Here is a 27,005-nt window from a genome sequence, read left to right as displayed (position 1 = left end):
AACGGTGCAAGTGCCAGGCACTTAACTACAGTGCATATTGCCTTCCTAAAGGAAGGTTACCCCATCAGCCTGACCCTACCCCTTGACCCCAAGTGAAATGCCTCTCATTCTGCCCCGCAGCAGCCCCGGCCCGGCGGCAGTTTGGTTAAAGCGGAATCACTGACTGGCAGGTGGCGCTGCCCCGGGGCGTCCGGCTCCCCTCCTCGGGGTAGCAGGCTGGAGCCCCAGGGCACCAGGGAGAGCCAGGACCCCGGGCGGGAAAGAGAGGACTGGGGGGCACGCGGCACAAAGAGCTTTTTATTCAAATTTGTTTAGAGTTTCGCGAATTTGCATGAAAAATGTGTGAGAAAAGCCAGCTCCGGTGACCTCATCCGCACCTGCCATTAACGTTCAATTAGCGGCTGAATAGCGGCTGCCGACGCGACGTGCAGAGAATCCGGCCTGCCGGGCGCAGCTAGGGCGGCGGGACTGTTCGTGGATAGGATGAGAGCGAGGGATGAAGGAGGGGCGCAGGGTCTGGGCCTACTCCTCTGGGCTAGAGATCCGGGCCTCATTCGCACCCCAACTCTCGGAGGGAACGCGCGGACCCCAGGACCCTCCAGTCCAAGGCAGTTTGGGTCGCACTCGGACCCTGGGGATTCTCGGCTCTCTCCAGGCGTGGAGGAGGATGGACTCGCCTCCTCCCCGGGACGGAAGGTGAACGGACGAGCCCCGTCCAAACTCGGACGGGCTTCCTCGCCACCTTCCGGACAAAGTGTCAAGTACAAGTTCAAGTTCAGGACCAGGCTCGTGGGCGGGGGATGGGGGGTAGGGGGCGCCGAGTCTTCCCCGGCGGCCTTTGTTCTCCGAGATAATCGCTCCCACGTCCCCTCCCTGGCGGGGCGAGGCAGATACCCCCGCCCCGCCCCACAGCGCCCCGCAGGAGCCGCCTCCTCCCGCCGGCTCGGCGCCTGTCCCCTGGTCCCGCCGACCCCGCTCAGGGCCACCGAAGGGTCTGGGGGCTCGGGGCAGGGGGAGGCGCGATCCGAGCCCGTGGGAGCCTCCCCAACCTCGCAGTCCCAGCAGCAAACTGCACTTGGTCGGACGGATGCCCGCGTTGAGGTAAGAACCCTCGGCGGGGTTCGCCTGCACCCCCTGTTGCCCCGCCCCCCGCCCTGGCCTATGCGCCCTGTTGGAGCAGAGTGTAGGGCTGTGTGCTGCGAAGCGGCTGGAAGGTTGGGCCGCCCCGCTGGGCCTCCGGGGGGCGCGCTGCAACTCCAGAACTCTGGGGGCTTGAGGAGGTGGGTACAGAGGGCAAGGGTGCCCTGTGAAGGCCCGGTGAGATCGCCGGCCTTTCCCAAGGGCATCTGGCTTACCCATCTTTAGCGGTTAGCCTCTTGGCCTCCACTTCTATCTCTCCTGGCTCTGGCGCTTTCTTGCTTTTTCTCAGATTTTGGCAGGAGGGTACCCCGGTTAGAGGCTGGCTGCCGAGGCCCTGAGGTTCAAGAAGGGTTGGAGGGATGTGTGTGGCTCAGCTATTAGGGGAATCCCCTGGGCCCTCTCCACCTGTCACCACCCAAATTAAGGTGCTGGGCAAAATGGTGGTAATTGGGGAGTGAGGATGGAGGGTGGGCTGTGACCTAGCGGCAATGCAGTGAGTGGGGTTGAGATTTATTGTAGTACATCCTGCTGTTTCTACATACCTGGTTCCTGGATTCTGTACCAGTGTGAGCTTGTACTCCTTGTACTCCACCTAAGCCAGCACACTGCCAAGCTCAAAGGGCACAGAGGGCTGCCGAGTGACTCAAACTTGTCTCCCCTTCAGGTGCTTGATTTGAGGTCATGTGTGTACTAGTGCTTTACAGACAGTTTAACACCAATTATATCTGGTTTCTGAATTCACAGCAAGTTAGAAGTAGCAGATTAAAAGAGGGAGAAGGCCTTTTCCATGCAACTATACTGCTCCCCTTCTGTGTTCCTTCTCTGTGTCTTCCCCTGATTTCTCACTTCTGGAATTTTATCCACACCCGAAGTTCTTCCCCATTAGAATACACTCCTCTAGATCACACTTTGACCTGCAGGGTACCTTCTCCTCCAGGAGGCCTGCTCAGATTTTCCCTACAATTCTCTCTTGACACTTCAACAGAGAGTCAGCTGCACTGCCAAGTGTTTAGTAGATACTAAGTAAATGAAACGATTCCTAGATGAATGAATAAAAAGACACATACAATATAAACTTAAGAACCACTGAGGCTTGGATTTGTTTGGCTTTTACTAGCAATTTAAGTGTAAGAGAACGGCTCCCACAAGCTCCTTTCTTCTGTTCCATCATATAATGAGGCCTCATTCACAAGCACAAACCAGGGTGAGAAGGCAGGTTTTCTGTGCTCTGTTTTTAAAAAAGGAGAAACATTTTATGCAAGTAGTTTTGAATTGAAGAAGAAGAAGAAGAGGAGGAGAAAGTCGTAGTAGGAGTAGGAGTAGTGGCAGAAGGGAGCTCTGTACAGCGCTGCTCTCCATGTGACTGGGTCTCTGGAGGACCTGGAGCAACTGAGGTGTCATGAGCCCTATGGTACCTAGGAGCCTCCTGCAAAGCCTCAGTGGGGCCACCAGGAAGTTGACTGAAAATGGAGAGTGTGACCTACCTAGTACACATCTTTAAGCTCCTAATGATGCATTACTGACATGCTGATGGTGGAGAAGCCTGGCAAAATGCTTACATCTTTTAAAAAATGGAACCTAACTGTTTTTCGGCAAAACTATCTGCAGAGACTGTTCCGGATCCTTCCTCCTGGGAACATTACATCTGAGCTCTTACCTGATCCTCCCTGGGTGGTTTTTCATCTAAGGTTCCCCAGCTTATTTTGGGTAAAATAAAGGCATTTAGGGCAGCCACGGTTTGCAAAGGGTGGTACAAATAGTACTCTACAGTAGACTGGGAGAAAAATAAGTTATTATTTATACATTTTAAGCCCAGCAGTCCTCCCAATTACTCAATTAAATTGGGTATTGTTATTGAACCCCTTTAAGAAGGGATTATAGGAGTTGGGGTTGTGGCTCAGTGGTAGAGCACTTGCCTGGCATGTGTGAGGACCTAGGTTCGATACTCAGCACAACATAAAAATAAGTTTTAAAAAATGAAGATATTGTATCCATCTATATCTAAAAATATTTTTAAAAAAAGGTTGTATAACTTGCCTGAAGTCTTACAACTAAAGAGAGGTCTAGGTGGGCTTTGAACTGGTTTAGACTCTTGCCTGACTATACTGCCAACACGGTAGCTTTGTTTCTAAACTAGTTATTGAATGCTCACTTCTCTCAACCCATGTTTTATTTTGGCTCTCTCCCTTACAAGCCATGTAACTTTTTCCAGATCTCTATTTCTTCATCTCTAAAATGGGCTTGCAACTTGATCTTATGGATTCATTGTGGAGGTTAAATAAGATGCTGTGGTTGGTGTGGTATCCAAGACATGGTAAATGTATCCACAAATGATAGCTTTTAATATTAATGGAAATCGCCTTTAATGACAATGTTTTTGTCACTTTGCATTTTCAAAAAACAATGCTCCCACCGCCCCTTGAAAAGATGAAAATCTGACACCAGTAGGTCTCTGTGTGTTTTAAGCATGCAGTAAGGAGAGAGGAAAGGATGGAACTCAGACTACAGAAGGGCAGCAGCTCCATTTTGGGAGCAGATAACTCAAACCCCAGGTCACATGGATGCCCAGTGTCTTAAATACAAACCCTAGAAATCTTATTCTTCCTAGACTCTAAGTACTTTGGGACAGGTTGTGTGTGGTGGTGCAGTTGAAAGAAGGACCCTATGAATAATTGAGATGATTAGAGACCAAGATAGAAAACTCTTAAGGAAGAAATCTGAAGTATGTTCTTACGGTCTTTGTTAGCCATAAATTCTGATCATCCCCCACTTTTTTTAATCCCAGGGGAGTTTTACCACTGAGTTACATTTCCTCAGTTCCAGTCCTTCTTTTCTTTTCTTTCTTTCTAAAGACAGTGCATCACAATTTGGATCCTCCTGCTTCAGCTTCACTGGGATTACAGGTGTGCATCACTGTATCTGGCTAACCATTGAGTCTTGATGGAAATTAAATTAAGACTAGACCCTGCTACCAAGGCAGATCTTCTCAGTGAAATGCTTCCACCTCCTTTCATTAAATTAATATTTATTTATTCAGTGCTTGTTCTGTGCCAGGCACTGTTTTAGGCATTTGGGGATGTAGCAGAGAACAAAACAGAAAAAAACCTACCCTCAGGGAGCTGGTGTGTGCATGTGTGTGCATGTGTGCCTGTGGCAGAAGTCAGAACACATCAAGAATTCTATGCTGCACAGGCGTACCCACCTCTGAGCAGGATCCCTCCTGGGTGAGATGGGTCAGTGGAACTTCCCTCACTCTCTCATTCCTTAAAGCCAAGGATGCACAGCAATCTGCCTGCAGATGTTATTAAGGAGAGGGAGATGAACTCTACTCCTTTCCCGGTCAGAAAATAAGTAAGCGGGGCTGGGACTGTCTTTCAGTGGTAGAGCATTTGCCTAGCATGTGTGATGTCCTGAGTTCTGCCCCAGAATCACTAGGAGTGAGGGAAAAAGAAAGCAGGAAAATGTTTAATGGGTGAAACAGATTTCCTCAGACACAGTACCCATCTAGCAGACAGCACACAGGTTTTCTGTCTTTCCCCATCCTTTCCTGATAGGATTCTGGGACCCAAGGAAGGCTGAAATCCTAGCAGTGGTATAGGGATAGAAATGGGTGGTGTTCTGTAATGAAAATCAAGAGACTGGGAAGAAATGAGGCTGTATCCGGGGGTCTGGGCAAATCATATTAACAGCTAACCTGTGCCAGACATGCTTTTAAGTTCTTTACATGTATCAGCTGTTAATCCTCACCAGGACCCTCTGAGAGAGGTACCGTTATTAATCTCTGTTTTAGAGATGAGGAAATTGAAGCACAGAGACTGAGTAAAGTGGTCCAGGATCACATAGCTAGTAAGAGGCAGATCAGGTTGAGATTTGCCCATTCTCTGGGGTAAGTGGTTTCCTGTCAGTTTTTTTTTTTTTTTTTCCCTCAATTTGAGCTTTTTCTCCATTTGGGAACTACTGACATTCCTCAAGTCAGAGGCCATGGAAGTTTTCTTGGTTGTCCCCTCCTTACTTCTGGCATATGCCTCGCACAGAACTGGGCAGTCAGTGACAGTGGCATTCAGTTGAATGTTTTCACCTCTGGGTACCAAATCAGGTCCCTGTATTTGCCCACAAAGCCTCTGCAAAATGCTCCATCTGCTCTGGAATCAGAATCGGTAAAAATACTGACTCTGCCTTCTTAGGTTGGGGAAACCTCTAGCAATCGACATCCATTCTCTAAGCCCCTTTCCTGTCAGTTGAAGAAGGTAACAGTGTCAACACAGGAATAAAGACCGTGGTGGGGCAGGAGATACAGGAGATGCTGTGTGTGAAGGTGCTTTGTAAAGGGTGAGTTTGGTGAGAGATCATGCTGATCTGCCTCAGGAGTAATCGCTGCTTTTTGGTCTTGGGCCAGAGAAACCTCAGTCCTTTCATCACAAACAAGAGAATTGAAGGGAAAGAGGCAAGGGTGTGTTTCCATCCACATTGTTGCTTCTGTCCTACCCAGTAGAGAGGCTTGTGGCAGTGAGGAGGGAGCTGGGGTGGCCCGAGGAAGGGCCAACAAACACCAAGCTTGGGAGGTTCAGGAAGTCAGGAAGTGTGTCTTCCAGCCTAGTGCCTTTGGTTAGATTTGACAGTAATAGCACTGGTTTCACAATATTCACCAGACTAGTAATAAAGAGGGTACCTGGCTAATGAGATGTTTCTGTTTTTTCCTGTTGCAGATAGATCTATCACCAATCACTTGAAATATGTGGCAGTGGTGATATGATAACTGAAGAAATAAAAACTCTTTGGGATTTCTGCCCCAACCCATTCCAAAAGCAGATCAAATTCATCATGGGTGAAAGGGTTCTGAACCCCGGGGATCTGGGGTGGGAATTAGGTGCATTGGGTCTGATCGGCAGAGTCACTCCTGTCCAGGGCTCCATCAGCATCCGGGTCTCAAGTCAACTCACTAGAGAGCCTGAGCTAGGGAGACCCGGGTTCAGTGAAACTTTGTCTGGAGTCTCCACTTCCCCAAACGACTTTGTCTGAAAAAGGAAGCAAGGTTTGGTAGTATATATCTCAGTGGCAGAGCACTTGCCTAGCATGTACAAGAAAGAACCTGGGGTGGATCCCCAGTACTAAAAAAAAAGCAAAGCTTAATAGGGGCACTGGAAGTCCACCAGAGGAGTTGAGGGGCAAATACTACATCTGGGCATATCTATTTCCCTAGAAATAACATTAATTATATTTTATAATTTATTCTAAATCTGTAATGCAAAGAAAATCAGTCGCAAGTGTTAATATTGATGGTTCTCCTGATCACACCTCATCTTTTACGTGTGCCTTAAAGGTATTGACAACGGAAAAGATAAAAACTGCTTTACCGTGCTGCGTCTTTATTACCCTCCTCACCTACATCATTCATTCCAATCCACCACTTCCTATTTAAGTTTGGGGCCACCCTGCCGGGATGCTCAGTCTTTTTGAGTCCGGGGCAGGGGAGGAAGCGTCCTGTAAACCCCAGCCTAGTGATGTGCTTTGCCTCCAGCGCTCGGCGTTCGGGGCTCCGCGACTTTTGGGCATAAGGACCAGAGCTATCTAATTCCGTGGTCCTCAACCGCGCAGCAATTCACCCAAGGCCATCTGTGCAGAGCGGATAACAGCACCGGATTGGCAACGCTACCGGGCTCAGGATTCGGCCACGTCTCGGTCTCTCTGTGGCTAGGCAGTCCTGCAACCCCCTACCCTGAGCTTCTCTTTGGCACGGGTTGATACCAGAGAAAATGCTTCGTCCTCAAACTCTAACTCGGCCCCGGCAGGAGACTCTAGGGAATGCCTAGCTTGTCTTGTTCATCTTTCTTAATCGTGGCAGCCAGCAAGACTAGCCTGCCCTGCTGGGTAGAAGGCTGGTTGATAGTGGCCCAGTCCAGGGTTGGGGCACACGGAGGCCTCGACCCTCCTCCAGACCGCTCCTGAGTGTTACTACTTTCAATTGTGCTCTTGTCCGGGATATCAGATTTCCGGGGGAATCAGGATTATTATATCTCTATAATTTTTCTTAGCCCCAAGGTTCCAAAAAAAATCTATAATGAACGTCAATATCTACACTCTTCCTCGTCATTTTGTATGGAATGGGAGAGTTGTCGGGTTCTTGGTCGAAAATGTAACATCTGCCTCGTGGTGGGTGACATCGCGTCTCTGCTTCTTGTTTCCTATCATTCTGAAAGAGTTTTCTCCCCATGGAGAACCCAACTTGTTTGAAACATATTTCTCCTGATTCTTCGGGCTAGAGAATGAATTATGTTAAGATGTTTTTTCGAAATTACTAAAAACAAGCAAATAATAACAAAAGGCAATCCGAGCAGGCCCCAGGAGTACGCGCTGCCATCGTGCCTTAGACCTCCAGACATTACAGGGAGAGTCTCAGCTACCTGGAGTACGTCAAATACAGATTGCCAAGCAAAACATCACAGTTGCCAACTGCTTGCTGCTCCACGTCCCTACACGCAGAAGACTGTCCTCTGTTCCCCTAGGCCCGGCGCCCGCTACGCTCTCTCCGCCTGTGATATGGCGACACTACCGCTCTAGAGGAAAAGATGGGAGCTCTGAGGGATTCTGGAGTCGCTCTCGGGGCGAGATCGGGTTTGTCCCACGACCTCGGCGCCAATACACTGTAGAATGAGACAGACCCCAATTTTCTCCCCTTGAAGTTGAAACAAAACCTGAAAGCCTGAGGTTGTCAGCACCGCCAGAGGTGGCGCCTTGGCGGCGGGGGCTGCTAGAGTCGCGTGCCCGCGCGGTTGCCAGGCCTGGGTTCAGTTTCTTGTCTAGGTGAGTTACTTAGCTGGCTAGCTAATAGTCAACTCACAGGCAACATTTATATAGACGCAGAGCCGGGTCCACGCGTTTCTGTGTCCGCCAGATCAAGAGCTACCGGCCTGGGCTCCCGGGAGGAGGGAGGATGGGAAATTCCTGGTAATTGGAGGGGAGGTTTTCCCTGGGGCGCCCCTCGGTGGAGTGGCCTTAGCTTCGGAAGAGGAACAAAGGGCTAAGGTGCCCGCGTGCTACGCGCCCTCGGGGCCCGGCGCGCCCTGCATTTACGCCCCCTCCCCGCGCCACGGCGGCCGCGGGCTTTGTGAGCTGGGGCGGCGCGCAGAGTTGCACCTGCCCGGCTTTAAGTACCTTGGCTAGGCATCGAGGGCGGCTGTTCTAATCGCCATCTCCAAAGTACCTGCTCATGAATAAACACCAGCCCTATTTATCAGGTACTTAGCGCTCATTGTGAAGGGGAAATTGGCCCTTTTCTGAAAGTGGCTATCCTCAACCCATCTGCACAGTGCTAGATGCAGAATTTTTCCTACCCTTGAGGCGCGCGCGCGCACACACACACACACACACACACACACACATACTCACAACACGAGGCTCTTCCAGACTAAGATAAACTCGCTTTTCTTCCGGTAAGTGCGTGATTGAGCCTCAACAATAGGCGGAGAGGAGGAGGCCGCTGGGTCAATAGCCTGCATTTCTCCCATTGATAGGAAAAGTCAGCTTGGGAAAGGCAGGGCCATTGGAAAGGCTGGTCCTGCCTTTCTAGCCACAGAGACCTTGTGGACACACTAGCACAAACGTGAAGACACGCTCTTCCGTGGTTTCCTAAATATTGGGCAAAATAATGGAAGCAGTGGTCTAAGGTCCGTGGTGCCTGTCAACCTTGGCCAGTTGTGCCCCAACTGCACCATTGTCTTCCCACTTTCTCCAGCTGCGCCTCCTGGACCTGGTTCTTAAAACTTGGACATTTGGGAGAATATAAAGATCACGATAACTCAATTTGCAAACTCCTATGCCAGTATACAAGGAAAAGTGTGTCTTTCAGGGACCCAGCTGGGTCAAAGAGCAGTTTTCTGCTGACACAGCTAAGATTTCCCAGTGCAGGGAACCAGGGAGTGGCCTGCTCCATCCACACAACCCTGGTAGCCCCAGAGAAACTATAAAAGCGTGGTAAATATGATTAATTTGTAAATTCTCACAAAGGCATGGCAGTAACCTTTAAGCACATTTGGGAGGGGGAATGCATGCTTCTTTTCCACTCACGCATTCCTTCCAACATATGTGCTTTCTGTGTACAGGTGTATAGGTTCCCAGGACTCTTCCCTGGGTGGAATTCCTCCTAAAACACACACGATTTTCTGGACTTGCGTACTGCCACAAGCAGCTCTGAAAATGAAAGTGTTTGCTAAGTGTGGAGATTTTGCTAATCCAACGTTTAGAAAAGGCTTTGTCTTCATTCAGCTTTCCTGATTTCATTCTGTTTTACAAACAGAAGCTCAAAGCCATTACTGAATGGCTCTGCCGCCCAGACCTTGCCTAGCTAATGAAGGTGGCCACGCAAGGTTCAGGGATCCAGGATGTTCAGAGGATTATTGTATATCGGGGTTTCCTGGCACATTACCTTTACACCGCAGGCGTCCCCTGCACATTCAACCTCCAGACTCTTATCAAGCACTGGGAAAGACCTTTGGGTCCTGCGTGGTGCAAGCGGGTGTACCTTGTGCAGTTCAGGGACTGACTTCCTTTGCAAGGCGCACACCGTGCCAGGCGAGAGCACCAGAACCCGAGATTGCTGGAGGTCGGCGGTGGGAACTCCCGGCTGCGGTTAGCCGCAGAAACACAGGCGTCCCGGGAGTCCCCAGCCCCTCCCGGTGTCCTTTACGGTGCAGGCGTCAGTCCGGTGGAGATCTTCTTTAGCCCTGGCAGTGCCATCAAACCGAAGAAAACAAAATTAGCCCTCTGAGATTCATCCCAAACACAGCTGCTTATTTTGGGAATATTCTAGAAAAAAAATAAGATCTTGTTTCTCTTTATGATTAACAAGGGGGTAGGTAATTGAAAGGGTAGGCCACTTACATGAGGGCAGAGACAGGGATGGTGGATGTGATCTCTGGAAATGGACTGAAAATCAGGACAGCTCGACATTTCCCTGTCTCTGCCTTTTCTGCCACAAATCGTCTTTCTATACCCCAGCAGTTCCTGTGTTGGGACAACACAGGCATTTCTGCCTTGAGGCTCCTAGGCTGGCTCAAACCCCTGTGGGTGCCTCATTTTGTCTGGAAAGGTGCGGGGTCTGCCCGGTGCCTTTCCAGTCCCAGAAGGAGACCAGTAGGTCAGGGCCACCAGGTGCTGCCCAGCTGACCCACTTGAGGGGTTTCCTTTAGCCGGATAGGATCCCCACGGATCCCTTTTCCACCTGTGCCACCTCCTCACCTTGATCCAGGGGCTGAGTTTCCCCATCTGAAGCTTTGCTAATTTTATTTGGAGAAAGCTCTGGAATCAGAGTTGGTTGCTCTTGTATGGTTTGCATTGAGTGTTCAATGGCGTGGGTGCTTGGGTTTCCTCAGGAAATCTTTGGGTTTGGGGAAGGGCTTGAGAGAGTGGCCCCCGAAATGGCTACCAAGGCGCGACTGGAACATGGTAGGAGCAAGGAGCAATAAGAACTTCAACCCCACTCCCTCTCCCTTTAGCGCCCCCATTTTCACTCTTCTCAGCCACACTCTTGGTTCCCATCTCTGCTGCCCCTAGGTGGAGAGTGATGGCAACCTTGTTCCCGGAAAAGGTCAGGGAGGAGCAGAATCGAGTGGGAGCAGAGCACTGTGCAGCTCCAGGGTGGAGTCCTTCACCCGCATGGCAACCAGGTCTGAGGCCCGGGCAGCCGTTTGAGAAATACTGGGCGGGTCAGAGGCCAGGACTGGACGCAGGCCGCGGGGAGGGCACGACCTTTCCACATCGTGCCGCTGGTGTTCAAATCGCCAAACACGCACACGCCTTCTTCTGGACGAATGTCTGCGGAGTTAGTCTGTCCTTATGACGGGAGTCCGCGGCGTTGGCTGGCCTGGAGCTGGGAAGGCGGGAGAACGCCTACAGGGTTCAACCTAGAAAACCGGAAAGAACTCGGGACTAGACCTGAGCTGGCTGGGGGTTGGGGTCAGAGCCGCGTGTGTGTAGGGCCAAGAATGAATCATTGGGAGCGCCTGACGCCTGAGATCTAGGTTCTTTTATTCCGCCTAGGTAGAGCTTGTGGCCCCTGAACATGTCACCTTGCGTTGGCTTTGGGCCTCTAGGGGCAGGGTAGGAATCTCGCCTACTGAAATTCATTGGTTCCTTGAAACGACCCGACCCTACCTCCATCTTAAAGTTTCTGACCTTTGGTCCCCCAAGCTCCCACTCTGTCCCCGTGATACCTAGTCACCACTTAGCGCAAATGAGTTCACTAGGCCGGGAGGATCTCATGTGCACGCCTTTCACCTGCAGCGCAGGGGTCTTTCTGCGACTCTCCTGCAACCTGTGCCGCCCCTCCTGGAAAGAGGGCAGCGGTGGGGTGGCCCCTATTGATTCCGGTGCTCCTAAGCACGGTCTTCTGGGTACTCGCGATTCTTCACTTTCTCTGCCTGGGATGGGTGGGAGGTAGGTTCTTGAAATTTCTGGTTTTTTTTTTTTTCCCCTGGATTTCTTTGGCTGCAGACCATGGAGAAGAACGCTGAGGCGATCGACCCTGGCTTTGTAGGTCCTGGCCTTGCTGCCCTGCTCCATACACCTTCGGCGGGTGGGGCTTACTCTCTGCGGGAGTAGGTAGAGGGGGTTGTTCCTAGGGGTCGCGAGGGGAAAGGGAGAGCCGAGCCTGACTTTACGGTTCCCACGCTCTCTCTCTGCTCAGTTTACTTTCGCGGTCTCTGTTCCAACATGGTGCGCAGTTCCTTGGCTCCTCCCACAGCTTAGCGGAGAAACCTGGAGATCGGGAACAGATTTCACTTTGCGGAATTCTCTGGGTCAAGTCCGAGGGTCACGTGCGCTCGCTCGGCCTCCTCCCCACCCGACTGTTTCAGATCCGCCGGCAGAGGGCGCCTTAAGCCGGAAAGAAGCACGTCTGGACGCCTCTCCTGGGCCCCTGGCGCCACACCGTGGGGCTCGAAGGCTTAGAGACACACCTGACAGCACTGTATCCCAAATTCACACAGTCACACTGAACAAAGCCACAGAAGAGCGTGGCGGAAGCCTGGGTGGGAGGGACGGCGTCGGTACCCTACAACAGGACCTGGGAGGACGTGGGGCTAAGGGACTCCCCAGCAGATCTTCTAGTTTATAATCATGTGAGCATTGGAGGGGATCATTTATGCGCACTATGGAGATGTATGCATGCCAGCAGAGTGTGTGCGTGTGTATGCACTTAAGTGTGCAGGGGTCGGGGAAGGGCAGAAGATGTAGTTCCTAAGACTTGGTTTCTCCTAATTTCTGAGCCGGAAAGGTTTTTCTGGAACATTTAGTTCAAGCGTTCCCTTTATGCCCTTTAATAGAAGGAGAGAGAAAGAGAGGGTTGGGGGCAGGGAGAAATCATGCAAGGGCTTCTCAGGTCTTGAAACAGTTAGAAATAGGACTGTTCAAGGAGGGCTGAGAAAGGACCAAGCTCTAGCTTTCTTATTTCCTCTGCTATAAAAAACACTGCAATGGTACCAGATTTGGGCTTCTAGGGTCACCTCTGAAGGGATGAATGCACATGTGTTCATGCTTGGGAAGCATATGGTCACCCAAGAAGGGGTGCATCTCCATGCATGAGTGCCCACAAAGTGCTCTGTGAATGCCTGAAAAAGTGTGTGGGGTACTATGTGTACCTGTCCATGAATGGGTGCCTGCATCTGCAAATTGTGTGAAGATGTATTTTTCTGCATGTTTGGGAAAGGGTGTGTAAGAAGGTGTGTGTGAAGCAGTGAAGGGATATTTGTGTCTGGAAAGGCGTGCCTGTATGTAAAGGGGTAACCAAATCATGAATAATTGCACCTTTGAAAGAGGTGTGTGTGCACACCCACGCACATATTGGTACCCTACCACTGACTGAAACCCCTCTGTCTACTTTCACTGCTCCTACAGATAAGCCCTTGAGCTCATTCTCTTTCTCGGGTTCCACGGAAACAAGGAGTAAGAGAGTGAGAGAGCCCAGGGGTGCAGGCTGCAGGGTGTGGCCCTGCCCCAATGCCCAGCAGGCTCTAAGGGCTGCAATTAGGCAAAGCTTCTGTGCAGCAGAGAGAGGGTGGGAGGGAGGGAGAAGGAGGAGGAGGAGGATTATGGCAAATTCATTTCTATTTTCCAGCCCACTAAGCCTGCAGTGTGTCCCTGGTGTTAGCATGAGAATGGGCCAGGGCTCTGTGAACCCCCCCGACCTGCTGACCCCTCTCCCCCCACGTGAATAGCGGGACTCGCAGCCTCCCCAGCCTCTCCAACCAGTGCCTGCAAAGCCACGTCTCCTAATCAGGGTAATTTAATATATTTTAAGCCCCCGGCGGCTTTATTTTCCCTCCTTTTCGAGTTTGTTTTAGGCATTCACAGCTCTCACCCCATCATTAGACGGCCTTATTTGACGGATGGAAGGAGCTGCTATGAGACCACAGTCCTTTGTGTCCCCCACATAAGCTGGGCTTCCCCGTAATTAGAATGGTATTCCCAGCCATTGAGGCCTTTCATGAGGCGGAACAAAAACTCCCCGAGATGAATATCCCCCAACTCTCAGCCCCCTGGCCGGAAAAGGGACTGTGAGTTAAAGGGACTCTTTGGGGAAGGCAGTCTGTGACCAAGGACAGCTGAGGTCCTGCCAGGGTGAGGAATTTTGAGGTCAATGGGAGTGGAGACCAGACAAAGGCTGGTCCAGGTTGCTGGTAAACACCAGTCACCTATACATACTTCCCCAGGCGTTAAGCCAGCCTCAGGACCTGCTTGGGCTCATTGTGGTCAAAGGACCTGCATCCACAAATGTTGGTTGGGGACATGGAAGCAGGCTGGAGTGTGTATATGAGCACACACAATCATTCTGATGCTCACTCCGACATGACTTTGCATTTAAACATACAAACACACATCACACATGATCATAGGCTTGAAATTACATAGTAAACACACGCTCATGCACACTCAACCACAAGATCACAGAACCAGACTGGGAAATACTTGTAAATGTACACATATGCTACACACACACTGTGTCACCCAGACATAGAACCAGACTGCAGTTGGTCTTTGTACTTGTGTAAACACACATACGCAGGTCACCCACATTAGGGTTTGCTTATGTACACACACATACTGCTGCATACTTATATATGTGCATACAGCCTGAGGGTCAATTCATCCAGACCCTGATTCCGTGGGTACAGGGCTTTCTCCAGCTTGTGCACCCAAATGATGGCATCCCTCCTTGTCTAGGATACAGACTTGCTTCTGGTCTCATATCTGGGTCCACGCTTAGCCCGTGTTAAAATATAGAGATGACATGAACACACACATATGGAATTGTGCATGTCCTCTGGTTCACACTGACACATAAAAAGAAAATACAATGGAATCAATATGCCATTACATTTCCAGGGCAGACACTCATGATCAGAAATGCAAGAGGACTTAAGACTGAGCCCCCATCCAGCCTGATCTTGTACTGTGAACTAAGCCCCCAGGTGGACTGGATTTTCCTCTGGGTCTCAGGAGGGTCTCCCATACCCTTTGGGAAGAGGAAATCTCCTTTTCCTGGATTTCCTAGTTGGACTGGGGCTCCAAGGACAGTAACCTTTCCCAGGGCAAAGGACTTTTCCAAAGGTGCTACTCTGGTCTGGGAGTCTCCAGAAGGAATAATTCAGCCTGGCACCCAGGGGAAGCAGTCCCATGGAGAAACAGTGAGTGTCCCATCTCCATAAGGATTCAAATAGGGGTAGGAGATCACCAGTTAGGAATGCTGTGTGTGTGTGTGGGGTTCATTTTTGGTACGGGGCATTGAACCCAGGGGTGTTTTACCACTGATTCACATCATCCTCAGCTGTCTTTATTTTTCATTTTGAGACAGAGTCACATTAAGTTGCCCAGGCTGGCCTCAAACTTGTGATCCTCCTGCCTCAGCCTCCTGAGTCCCTGGGACTCGTGCCACAGCTCCCAGCTTGTGGAAGGGATTTATTTATATAATTCAGCTCCTTCTCTGTGTCAGACTTTGTGCTCAGAACTTGGAACACAGTTATGAGTAACATACAATCCTGTCTTTGAAGGAACCTGGAGTCCTAAAAAGGGAGAACAGACATGCACAATGTAGAGAATTGGCACAGGGTATAGGGATGAGGCTGGGGCTGAGCAGAATGTCACATAATGAACCTCTAGTTTCCACATTGAAATACTGGCATCAGAGACTGGAGTGGAACATTTGACAGTTGTGGCAACTTGGAAGTCCCCATATTAGATAAATGATGGATTGGCTTCTCTGCAAGCCTCTTTCCACTCTAAGATTCCTGGATTCCTGGCCTGTGTCAATGGCTTTCTCACTGTGGCACAACTTCCCAAGAGTATGAGGGGGTGGCACTCTGTAAATCACTCTGCACAGTGTACCTTTATTACAACATTAAGGCACACACCAAAGCTATGCCCAAGTTCATGAGGGTGGTGGTTGGGACCCATTCAGGTCTCCAGGAACTAATGAGAGGTTCTTAGAGAGACAAGGAAAGAGGTAGGTCTCTTGTGGTTCTTGGCCACTTAGTAGTGAAAAGTAGTAAAGAACAGTCTCAGGTGTTTAAGCCCTATTATCTTCTCTCTCTTGCTCTCCTTTCTCTCTCTCTTTTTCTTTCTGTATGGAGGATCAAACTCAGGGCTTCTCACATGCTAGGCAAGCACTCCATCACTGAACTATACCCTCATCCAGAAAGAGTTTTTGTTTTGTTTTGTTTTCTTTAGTTTTGGGTACTGGGGATTGAACTCTGGGTGCTTAACCACTGCACCACATCCCCTACCCTTTTTGTTTTTTTATTTTGAGACATGGTCTCACTAAGTTGCTGAGGCTGACCTTGAATTTGTGATCCTCCTGCCTCAAACTACTGAGTTGCTGGGATTACAGGTGTGTGCCACTGCAGTGGGCCCAGGAAGTACAGTTTTGAAGAAATGGAGTGTGCTTTCAAACTGGTAGTGATTTTCATGATTTTTTTTTTCAAGCCCTACCTCTTCATGGGGATGTGGGAAACCCATCTTACTCTTGTAACCGTGGTGCTATATGCAAACACATGCCCAGGAAAACCCCAACATCTCTCTCTAGGTAAAATATTCATCTGTTTCTCTTTCTAGAAAAATATTACCTGGGGTGAATCAGAGAACAAAGGATATTTTGAAACCACTTCTGATGACCTGGTTTGTTTTAACTGCAGTGTTGCTTGGTAAATATAGTTGTTGGGGGGCTGGGCTCTGGAGATGACCAAGGTTCAGAGTCTTCTTTTTTGTGTGACCTTGGGCACATCACTTTGGGACTGGGTGTAAAGTGGGGATAGTAACAGCACCATCTATAGTAGGGTTGTTATGAGGGTTAAGCACATCCATCCGTATGAAAGAGCTCAACATGGCCCTTGCATGTAGTGAGGAGTACTCAATCAGTGTTATTCATGGTGATTCATATTAAGTATTTGTGGGGCAAATGAGACCATATTTCATTTTGGTTGCATTCAGGATAAAGTTGTAAAATTAGATCTTCCAGACAAGCCTCTCAAAGGTAACTTTGGTGGGATGTGGGGATGGAATCTGGGTGGCGCAGGATAAACTGAAGGTCTCCTGAAATTAAAGTTAAGCTTTCATGCGGTTGGCGTCTCAGTGGTAGAGCGTTTTCCTATCGCGTGGGAGGCGGAGAGTTACATTCCTACCACTGGAAAAATAAATGACTTCCTGAGCTGGTATGGACTCAGGTAGTTACGGAGGACGCCAGCAGGGGGAGCCCACGTCGCCACGGAGAGGGCTCCAGCCCGCAATACGAAGGAAATTAAACTCTACAGAGCACCTACTGTGTGCAGTACAGCCTCCAGGCACTGGGGGCGCCGTAAAGTCAAGACGGTGTGGAAACTGAGGGTGCCGGGTAGCGCAGTGAAAAAATACATAAGGGCAGGCCAGACTTTCTGAGCGCGAGGGCCCCTTTGCTGCAGAGGGGACTGGGCTGCTGATAGTTCAGAACCGAGGACTATCCCCAGGTCAGGATCTGGTGGTGACCTGCTCTGGAGGAGGGCCGCTAAGAGCTCTGCTTCTTCCCTGCGTCCCAGCACCCTGCTCCGAGTAGGCACCCAGTGTTACCTAGTGAAGTAAATAAGGCTGCCTCGAGGGAAGACTCCTGCTGGAGGTACGGACACGAGGGACCCCATTCACCCCATTGGAGGTGAAAAAACACCCACCTTCCTCCCTTAACCCATCCCTGCACAGACCCAGGAAGAGGCAAATCTCCGACCCCATCTTAGCACAGGACTGGGATGCCACATGGGATCTGACCACACAGTGTCATTCCTGATTCAGCTTCCAGCCGCGCCGGGTTTTCTTGTCCACTAAACTGCGGTGGCGGGTGGGCAACTAAGAAAAGAGCTAATTCAGGAACCCAAGCATGTATATTTGTGCGTGGGCACACCGCTACGTACGCATGTAATAATTGTTTTCATAGGTTTTTTTAAGTACCAAAACTCCCGACAGTCCACCGATGCTAATTAAAAACCTTGGCTTTAAAAGTGCCTGAATCGGAAAGACGTTGAAGAGCAGACGCTGGAAACATTTTTCCCTAGGCCCAGAGCAAACAGGTTTGTCCTGGCAGGGGAGGGTGCAGTCGGACAGCGGAATCTGGAGAGGGTGAGACCAGTCGGGGACTCCCCTGCTTCGCTTCTGGAGCGCTCAAGGTACCCAAGGAATAGGGTCTGACCACACCGCTGCAGCACGGTGAGAGGGGCCCGGGTGGTCCTGCCTGGGCTTTTGCCCCAGCAGGTTCAGGAACCTGACTGCTGTGCTCCCAGACGCTCCTAGAGCAGGCGGATTGGAGCTCCAAATGCCAGTGGTGTAACCTTGACCAGGTCATTTGACCTCTTGAAACCATTGGAGCGAAGTATCAGAGGGGTGGGGGCATCTTAAAAGAGGCGGTCTGTAAATCCCCCAGGGGGCGTCTGTCAGGTCAGAGAGATGGGGCGGGCGCGCGGGCGGGGTGGTGGGGCGGGATGCTGGATTTTTGTTTCATTAATCCTCTTGTTCTTCTGAGAGTCTCATTCTCCTCGATTTACAAATGTGAGAGCCCAAGTATTGGTGATGGGGAAATGAACACTCTTATTTCTGGGGCAGCTGGCCAGAAACTTTGTATTGTTTCCCAGACCTCTTTAGAACTTCCTAAACAGACTGCTGCAGGCCAGGGAGGGAAGAGAGGTGCCTAAAGTAACCAGCTAAGAATAGAGTCCTCTTCACCTGGGGTCTTGGTTTGAGGAACCCAAGTGGAATCCTGGACAGAACATGTTGAATTCCAGGCCTCACTTTTCCCATCCGTAAAATAGGTTTTCCCATTCTACAGATTGGAAAATGTTTCTTCAGTTCTCAATGGGAGGTTGCAGGGCTCCAGAGAGATACCAGGATATGAGCTGGTTGCAGGGAGAGGAAGTCTCCCTTAGTTCTGGGAGATCTCCTTAAAAACCCCCCTTCAGCAAAAGAGCACTCACATTTTAAAACAGAGGACCACTTTCCAGAGACTGATCAGAGGTTTACTTTTTGTTTCAGTGACGCCTGTCAGCATCCCTGGGGTGGAACTAAGTTTTCCCCATTTCACAGGCAGAGAAACTGAGAACAAAAACAACAAAGTGAAGTCATTTACTCAAGGTCGTCTAGTGAGTAGGAAGAGCTGGGGTTTAAGGAGAATTAAAATCAGAATAGAATGGAGGTCTGACCTTGCCTTCACACCAAGAAACCTGCTCCCAGGCACTCCTTCACTTCTGTATCCATCTCATTGTCCCTTAAGTGTGGTGTGGTTCTGATGTTGGGATCTGGTCTGTTTCAGGGACCAAGTGAACCTAAGGACCAGGACCCAGCCCAGTGCAGGCAGGTTCCTGGAAGGCAGGGGCTCCTGTGAAAGGGAAGGAGAGGAGGGTAGGCTGGCACTGGTGGCCTTGTGGAGCTAGAAAGTGGCAGAAAAGGCTAAGGTTAGGTTTGATGCAGGGTTTAGCACTATGGGGCTGGCCATGGTCTAGGATGGTCTCCTGCTGTGATTTTCAAGAATCTCCAACTAAAGCCAGGGTCTAACTCTCTGCTCCTTTCCCCCTCTCCACAGGGAAGCTTAAAGAAAGTTCTTTGGGGACTGGAAACCTGGAGGTTATTTCTGAGAGAGAAATTCTGAGCCCCTCTCATCTTCCCTGACTCTGCTGACCACACCTTCAGAACCCTGAGTAGGCATCACAAGGTCTCTTCAGTCAGCAGATCCCCATTGATGCTACACAACTCCTGGAAAAGGAATCCTACTGAGTGCCAAATATTTTAAAAAATAAATCAATCAAGGAAACTAGATTAGGTTAGCAATGCTGCACAGAGGAGGCCAGGAAGAAAGTGCTGGAGTCTTCTGCCTCATCTCAGAAAAGATCTGCTGTTGGAGGGAGGACATCAGATCTGGAATGATTCGCACCATCCAACTCTCAGAGAAGCCTCTTAATTCTTCAGAGCTTTGTCAGCAGAGACACCATGCACAGCAGGCAGCTGGGGCTGCAGAGTAGAAACTCCCCAGGATTAGATTGTGGAACAATTCCCTTCCCCCAATCCGTTGCAGAATCGGCTTCGTTTTTAATTCTCCAAAATCGGGGAAATAAACTCCAGCGTCTGGAGTGAAGGAGATTGTTCAAGAGACCTTGCTCTTGGGCAGCGTTTCCCACCGGTGTCTGGTTCCTTAGTTCTCACAGTGGTCTTTGGAGTCTGCGCAGCAGTATTATCTCCAGTGTAGAGGGTAGCAAACAGAGATTTTCAAAGGAAAGGTATTTTCAAAGGAAGGATTCCAGGGGTCCTTCCCCAAGGTCCGGGCCCTTGCCGGGTGCTGGCACGGGCTGAACCTTTAGTTCGGTGGCCGCTACTGTTCTTGGTGCAGAGGTGCTGGGGCTCTCTCGTAGGCGGGGCGAGAGCTGTCCATCCACTGGTGCTGAATCTCAGACCGGCACCGCTGGAGTCACCGACAAAGGTGTATTTGCTCAGCACCACATCTCGGGTCACCCTTTCTGCCTATAAGACAGCTTCTTCATGGAAGGGAAGTAGTCCAAGCCATCATCATCTTGTCACCAAACCTCAGTAGCCACCAAAGTGGTCATCATTTCCAGTCGTGCCTCTCAATTCATTCTTCACTCTCAGCACCCAATCTTTTATTTTTTCTTTCCTTTTTTTCCTCTCCCAATGCTGGGGACTGTCAACCAGGGACTTCGCACAAGCTAAGCAAGCACTCTATCACTTGAGCTATGCCCCCCCAGCCCTAGGGTGGTCTTTTAAAGCAGCAAATCTGATCACACCTAAAGTCTTTCTATGGTTTCTTGTATGGTTCATAATAAAGTTAAAGTTCTTTTTATGGCCAAGAGACCCTCTCTTCCCCTCAATGATATAGTACCTATTTACTTCTCCCACCTTAAACATCTATCCAAATGGAGTGAATTTCTGATATATTTGGAAGACTGCTGCTAAGACTTGCTGAGGGAGTCCAGGTGAGTGTGAGAGGAAGAGTGGAGCTAAGGATAAGCTTCTGGAAGGATGGATGATCACACTTTATCTCTTTGCCACCATGCCATCTTGCTTCTGAAATCACATTAGGGTGAAGACAACAGGAAGGTTCTGGAGTTGAGAATCATTATTGAACAGAACTGATGAGGCTGTTCAGGTTTCTTATACACCTTCTGACTCATTTTAATTATCCTCCCTGTTCCAGCTGAGGAAACAGTCCCAGAGATGTGAAGTAAGTAGCAGATAGAGGCAGCAACTCCATGTCTTTATTTTGCTCAAGATAAAAAGGCTACCCTGTGTACTTCATCTCCAGCAGAGTCATTATAATACTGACTCTGGAGCCACCCTGCCTGCATTTAAATCCCAGCTCTGCTATTTAATGACTTAGCTTCTTTGAGCCTCGGTTTCCTCAGCTGAAAAAGGTGATGGACAATAATAATACATCCTGCCCACAATTACTGTGAAGATTAATGAGATAATGCCTATAAAATGCTTAACTCCATAGTAATTATTATTATTTCCATAGGTCTGAGCCCCTCTCCTGACTATGTCAGACAAATCCAGAAGGTAGAGAGGAAATCTGGGACTGAGAATTTTCTGCCCCGTCATCGGTGCTGGAGGAAAGAGGGCAGAGGACAGAGGAGGAGCAGCGTGACTGCCTGGGCTGGTGAGCAATTTACTGGAGGAGCTCATTTGGTGACTCTGATTCCAAGTTAATTAAAGATGGCCACTAGGGGTCATTGCCATGGTGACAATTAGGCTGGAAAGGAGCCTCATTAAGGTGTGGTTTTAACGAGGCCCGTCGTTTTTTAACCTAAGATCTGGAAAGAGGAATTTTTTTTCAGGTTGCTTCCTTTTCTCCCTTTACATATTTCAGATCCATTTCTGGATAGTTCCTGTTGAAGAAGGAGACAGAAGAGGATTCCTGGTTTAGTCCCTTTGAAGAATCAGCAAGGCAACAGGTTTCTTCTTCAGGGCATTATTCCTGCATCTGAAAGAAGGCTTAGTGGGCATAAGCTTTGAGAAGGAGGGTGGAGGGAATGAGGCCAGAGCAGGAGGTGAGGAAGGGGTGGGCATTATTCAAAATGGAACTAGAAGCCTTTTTTGGAATTTAGAAATGTTGCTTCTTTCATCCTATCTCCTTCCTAAATTGAGTGGGGTGAGGGCAATTTCATGGAAGGAAAGGGGAGGAGGTGCGTTAAGTCTGTTTCTTCTGAGTTGGAGGAAGAAGTAATATATGCTTGTTGAGAAAAAAATAGAAATTTCAGAAAAACACAAAAAGAAAGTATCCCCTGCAGTCAGACATAATGATTGTTAACATTTTCAGTGTGATAAACTGATCAGTCAGTCAGCTGGATTGAGAGATGGGGAAAGGGGACATACAGTTTCTCATTTATACCCTTTTCTACTGTTTGCATTTTTATCAGGAGAATGTCAAATTAAACCCATTGTATCTACAATCTTGAAACCTGAATTTATCACTTTAAGATAACAAGATATCTTGAGTGCCTTTACAGGATGTTACAATTTCTTCCTGACTTTTTTTTTTTTTAAGGCACACTGTAAAATATTCAAACTGAACGAAGACTAAATAGGAAAGGTAAGTTCCCTGGCTGGGTCCCCTGTCCCTTGGTTCCCCACCATAGAGGCAACCATTAACATCAGTTTCTTTGTATCTGACCAGAGATATTCTATGTGGGCACAAGTACATGGGTTTATCCACATATCTGCTTTGTGCAACATAGTTAGTGCACAATTCACTGTATACTATAGTGGATTTTTAAATTTTACAGTATATTGGGGTTGGTCCCATATTAATGTGTACAGAACTGTCTTGTTCCTTTTTCAAAGCCTGGTGGGCTGCAGCAGCTGGAAGTCTTTGGTAGAACAAGAGTTGGTCTCGGCCCTTAAAGGGCTCACAGGGGTGTATATCCTTTTATGACCAATATTGGGCATAATGATCAGTAGAGAAGCACTTGGCACATGGTTTTGGATGAATGGATAAGCAGGGCCTATAGGTAGAGAAACTGGAGAAGTGAACAGGGACCACCATGGATGGCTTGATGGCCTTGCAGAAGGATCAAACCTTTTCTGTTCAGGGATGGGGTTCCCCTCATGACCCCTCATATGGGGCCAGTACAATCAGATATACTCTCATGGCAAGGTCCCTCTGGTTACCCAGGTAGAATCAGAAACTACAACCAGGTATGAGAGACTTTAGTGCTGTCCCCACATGTAGTATCTTTCCTTTGCTGACCCTCCTGACAGGAGGGATCATACATCTCAACCCTGGGGAATGCAGGCATGGCCACATGATTTGTTTTGGCCAATGGAATGTCAGTGGAAGAGATACATGACATTTTCCAGCAGAAGCCTTAAGGGACAGTTAGTTTGAGCTCTGCCATACTCTCATTTCTGTCCCCCAGAAATTTTGTGACGTATGGGTTAATATGGAGCTCCTGCAGCCTTTTCCCTGAGTGACTATGATGAAGAAAGGCACCTTGCCAATCTACAGCAGGCACATAAACACAAGTGAGAATTGAACGTTGCTGCTTTAAGCCACTGAGATTTGAGGGGCTGTTATGTAGTAAAACACAGACTATCCTGACTGATGCATGAGGCAACTGGACTGGATAATTCTCAAGTCCTTTCAAGATGTGCATGACAGGTGTGATTCTTCCCAGCTGGTGTTTCTTCAGCTTGGATCTGAGGATCCACTCTCAGTTTACTCAGGGGGTACTGAACCTCAAACTCTTATGGAAACCAAAATTCAGCCATTCTGCCACACCTCTTTGAGCCTCAAGAACATTTCTCAGAGGAGGAGAGAAACCTGCAGCAGGAAGAATTCTGTAGCTCCTGCTGTCCCCTCTGAGGTCCAGCTTCTGGTAGCCTACAAAGAATCAGAAACATGAACAGCCATGGGCATGAAGAGGAAAGTTTATTCTTGCTCACCAGGATTCCTATCAACAGGGGAGCAGCATCTGCCGACTGGCTCAGATCAGTCATTCTTAATCGCATCAGGTGTAAATACTGCTATCCTAACAAACATTGTAGAAAACAGAATCTACTTACACATGTAATTGCAAAAATATCAACATAATGCCCCAAATATAAAGAAAAAAAAAAAAAAAAAAAAACAAAGCTCAGTGTACTATCACATGCCAGAGGTTCCCAGCTACTTGGGAGTCTGAGGCAGGAGGATAACTTGAGCCCAAAAGTGCTAGGTCAATCTGGGCAGCCCATCAAGACACTATCTCACACACACACACAAAAAGCAAAATGGAAATGCATAACATAATAATATAATAAAATAACACATATTTCAAGATATATGTGCAAGCACAAGTGTTCTAGAAGACAAAGTGCAACCAGCAACTGCTTTCACCTGCTTCAAAAATCTTGAATTTGGGGCTGGGGTCGTAGCTCAGTGGTAGAGTGCTTGCCTAGCACATGTAAGGCACTGGGTTTGATCCTCAGTACCACATAAAAATAAGTGAATAAAATAAAGGCATTGTGTCCATGGACAACTAAAAGTATTTTTTAAAAATCTTGAATCATGAATGTGGCAGTCATGGGTACAGACAGGTACAGGTGGATTGCTTTGGCAACTAAAATGCCATTGCTGCTATGATAACAATGGTGTTGAAGTGGTAACTCTTGGGAAGATACCACACAGGAGAAAATGTGAGCACAGTAGGTTTGTGCTGTAGTACATATTCTGTATTATTGCAGACTTACAAAACCTTTCGGTTAATATGTAAAGCAGGGTTAGATTCTAGGGTCAAACTTTTCACCTACATTTCTATCCAGTGGAATATTTGTGGTGCTGGGAATCAAACCCAGGGGTGCTCTACCACTGAGCTACATCGTCAACCCTTTTTATTTTTATTTTTATTTTGAGGCAGGGGCTCACTAAGTTGCCCAGGCTGGCCTCAAACTTGTGATCCTCCTGCATCAGCCTCCCAAGTCACTGGGATTACCAGCCCTGTGGAACATTCAAAGGTCATGTGTGATTCAGGTCAAAGTTTCCTTACATGTTGACTGTAAGGAATTTTAGCCTCCACCTGTGCTAATCAAATATTCACAGTGCCCCCATCCTCATGACAACCAAAAAATCTCCCACAAAAATTTAAAGACCTCCAGGGAGATTGCTGCTCCTCTCAAAATCCTCTGCTCTGGTCCAATCAGGAGTGCTTTGTTGGGACTGGAGTGCGGGAGTAACTGAATAAAATTGGAGTTCTTTTAGGAAGGAGGAGGGAGTGGAGAAAGGAAGGCTACCAACAGTGTCCATTCCAGGTCTTAAGCTCAACTATTTCTTAGCAGGTTCAGGGTTCACTTAGGGTCCCTTTCTGGGATTAAAATTCATAGAAGGGCTCTAAGAAGAGTTTTTTTAGCTTTGTTTATGAGTGTGTGTATGTGAGTGCACATGTGTCATTGTGCTGATTGGTATGTACAGTGCTCAAGTCCCTCAGCCTGAAAGATAGAGGAAAGCAAAGATGGAGTAGGCTGAACAACCTCCCACCGCTGACTCTGACCAGGACACTGACCCTCAGGCTTGTCCAGCTCTTTTCATCAGGTAGAACCACTTTATTAGCCCCAGCCTCCTGTTGTGCTACTCATCTTTTCATTATTAATTTATATATTATAGATATTCCTCTTTTATTTGTTGAAGATATTTTCTCACATCTGTCACTTTTCTTTTAACTTAATATGAAGTTCAATTTTTTTTTTTGGCTTCTCATAAATTTTTAATCTTTATGTAATCTACTCTGGGGATCTATATTCCTTTGTGCACAGTGGGATCATGGGGCCGGATGAGCTGGTGATTCTTCTGCATTGATAAGAACGAGACCTGAAGCAATGAGGGACCTGTGAGATGGGAAGGCCAGCCCACAGGCCTGTAATGAAGTCTGTTCCTTGAGCCTTAGCAAGTATCCAGAGGTCTAGACCAAAACTATCCCTCCACTCCCTTGGCCAGGAGATGCAGCCATATGCAGGCTTGGGACTGGAGAGCCTAATTCTTGCCATCTAGAGCCCAGAAATGCTGAAATATCTGTCTGAAGAAGGCTGAGGAGACCCCAAATGTGCCCTCCTGGCTTTGGGATTCAGGTATACAGTATCAATGCAGCCAGGTAGAGGACACCAAGATCTGGAAGGCAGAGGAGGCAGAGTAAGACTCAGTGTTACAGCTGACTGGCTTCTCTGGGTTCAGCTTCCTCCTCTGTCCAGTCAGGGGTTGGCCATCATGGTGTCAGTGTTCCCTTTCATGGCTGGTACCTCAACTGACTCTCCATATCCCTCTCCCCTGAAAGAGTCCTACTACTGAGACCTGCTCTCATTCTGTCCCTGCTCAGACTCCATATCTAGAGCAGGAGGGACCCCAGAAACATGATCCTGGTATGTGATGTGATTCTAAGCTTCCCAGGGGGCTAACTTCAGTCCTGGGAGTATGGATGGGAAGCAGATCCTAGCACCCTCCAGGCATTTCTGCTCTCAACACATCAAACCTATTAAGATACACTCACATTGAATATAGTTTGCTTTATGAATTATGTAGTAATTGGCTGGTGGGCACAAATTCCATTCTGTAGACATTTAAACACTTGTTCACTTGGACTTTTTAGTTTTCTTTAAAAAACACCTGAAAGACATACTTTTGTCCCAGGAAAGCTCATAAGTTGGGCCCTATGCCTGTGTTCACTGTTGGAGATCCGCCCTTGTGCTGATCCCTCTCTCTAGGGTTCAGATTCCCTCCAACTCTTTCCTAGCATTAATGCTCCAGATCTGAAGGTCGCAAGGTCTCAGTCTCTGTCTCCTGAAGTAATCTTACTCAACACACAATTAAGTGATCTTAATTACAAGGCCTTTATGATTTTTGTTTTCCATACTGGGGAGATGTGTGTGTGTGTGTGTGTGTGTGTGTGTGTGTGTGTACTGGGGATTGAACTCAGGAGTGCTTCAGCACTGAGCTGTATCCCAGCCCACCCCACTTTTTTTTTTTTTTTTTTTTTTTTTTTTTTTTTTTTTAGAGACAGGGTCTTGTTAAATTGTCCAGGCTGGCCTTGAACTTGTAATCCTCCTTCCCCAGCCTAGAGTAGCTGGGATTACAGAAGTGTGCGTACTACCACACCCCATTACAATTTTTAATTTAATAATTTTTGTTTAGACAATTTTTCAGAAAGGTGATTTATTCATTCACATGGCTCACGATTCAAAATGAAGCTAGATTCTCTGCATCTTCATGAGATACCACTTCTCAAAAAAAGAACTGGGGCTGTAGATCAGTGGTAAAGCACTCCTGGGTTTGATCCTTCCCACCAAAATAAATACATATGTAAATAAACAAATAAATAGCAATAAAATAA

The 27,005-nt window shown here is 48.3% G+C and overlaps 1 long non-coding RNA gene across 2 annotated transcripts; it reads left to right on the top strand.

Annotated features, from left to right (window-relative positions):
* The first annotated feature begins 937 nt into the window (after positions 1-937).
* On the top strand, positions 938-24,058 carry LOC124978038 (uncharacterized). 2 transcript variants are annotated; one of them, XR_007107309.1, is made up of 5 exons: positions 938-1,101; positions 21,167-21,307; positions 21,518-21,602; positions 22,196-22,240; positions 23,067-24,058. It is a non-coding gene; the product is annotated as an uncharacterized LOC124978038 (long non-coding RNA). The 2 variants fall into 2 exon arrangements; XR_007107310.1 differs by lacking the exon at positions 938-1,101 and adding an exon at positions 19,241-19,337.
* Positions 24,059-27,005: the final 2,947 nt, after the last annotated feature.

Source organism: Sciurus carolinensis, chromosome 2, assembly GCF_902686445.1.
Source record: "Sciurus carolinensis chromosome 2, mSciCar1.2, whole genome shotgun sequence".
Classification (NCBI taxonomy): Eukaryota; Metazoa; Chordata; class Mammalia; order Rodentia; family Sciuridae; genus Sciurus; species Sciurus carolinensis.
The sequence above is the reverse complement of the archived record's forward strand: the minus strand, read 5'-3'. Positions and strand labels throughout refer to the sequence as shown.